Raw genomic sequence first — 1,543 nt, forward strand, 5'->3', positions numbered from 1 at the left:
GAAGTTGGTGATTCACTGGGAGTCGTGCTGTGTATTATGTGCTAAGGTAGACGATGACGATGGTTGATGAACATACATAGTGGGATGGTATTCTTAAACGATAGGGTTGACCTGTGTCGGATAAATGGTAGGTTACCTTGGTTTATTTGCCTTCGTGTTGCGGGAGAGGTTGAGTCGAACTTCGGGGATGAAGTTCTTTTTAAGGGGGGAAGACTGTAAGAACCGTCCTTTTAGGAACCCGCTGACCGACGTTGACTGACCTTAGACATTGATCTTGACCTTGGGAAACTTTACGGGTGATGACTTGTGACGTGGTGAGCTTTGGTTTCTGTGGTACTCGATCTAGCTGAGGCTACTCGATCGCGTAGTTTGGAAGCTCGATCGAGTAGGGGTCACTCGATCGAGTAAGTCAGTTACTCGATCGAGTAACGAGGTTGCAGCGGGGAATTATAAATCGATAATCGTGAAATCCCAAATCATTTCCGCACTTTTTTTCCTAAACCTAGATGCTGTCACCCTCTTTCTCCTTCACCATAATCTTTTCCTTGAGGTTCTTTGAGGATGCTTACACCATGGGGATGGGATGCTTGAGTCGGGTAGCGGTCTTGACGCCAGATTGCTATGTATAGGTATGTTATCATCATTATCATCGTCATCGTTGTTTTTAGTTAGGTTGGTAGTAATAGTGATAGATGGTTGTATTGTTGGTATAGGTGATTTGCTTGGTTGATTGGTATCTTTTGGTTGGACGCGGGATCACTGCGGTTCGCTAAAGGTAGGTTCGCCTACTCAGTACTGTTGATTGTCTAGAGAGTCTGTTGATGTTGTTTGGTTGGTTTAGTGTCAGTATTCATGATTGGTTGTGGTAGTTGGTTGGACTTTTGATTGTTTTGATAATCGTTGTTGTGGTACAACTGATTGTGATTGTTTGTCTGTGGTTCTCGGGGTGCGCCCTCGGTTGAGTGGAGTCACTTGCGGGAGTGGCTTCACGCCCGTAGTTCTCCCTCCGTGGAACCCGCCACGGGAGGGGATGTGCACATTAATGGACATGGGTTTATCGCTTGGATAGATGAGCGGGGCTTAGGTGGGAACGGCTGCGGTCCCCCACTGGCAGGGCTGGTCTGGTGGACATTCAGTGATGGCGGTTGGTTGGAGGAGATGTGGTGTGTGTGTTGCTGTGCTCGTGTTGTGTCTGTTTTTATATGTTTGCTCCCTTAGTTGCAGACCTTGTGTGGTTTTGTTTGGTTGTTTGTTTCTGTTGTGTCTGCCGTGATCCACTATGGTGAGCAGTCAGTCTTAGCAGGTTGTGGTCTGGATCATAGCAGGGTGCTTGGAGGGACGAGTCTATCATTAGTCACAACAGAAGTAGTTTCACATAGCTGATAGTAGTTTGCGTGGTATCTTTCGTATCGTCTGTTGTTTGTAAATCACTTGTAATATAACTTAAATGTTCTTTTATCGACACTTAATTATTACTGTCCTCGGGCAACCGAGATGGTAGAGCCCTTATCTACTAGGGAAGGTCTTGTTAAGGCTCCTTGGT

The sequence above is a fragment of the Silene latifolia genome, chromosome 4 (assembly GCF_048544455.1).
Source record: "Silene latifolia isolate original U9 population chromosome 4, ASM4854445v1, whole genome shotgun sequence".
Lineage (NCBI taxonomy): Eukaryota > Viridiplantae > Streptophyta > Magnoliopsida > Caryophyllales > Caryophyllaceae > Silene > Silene latifolia.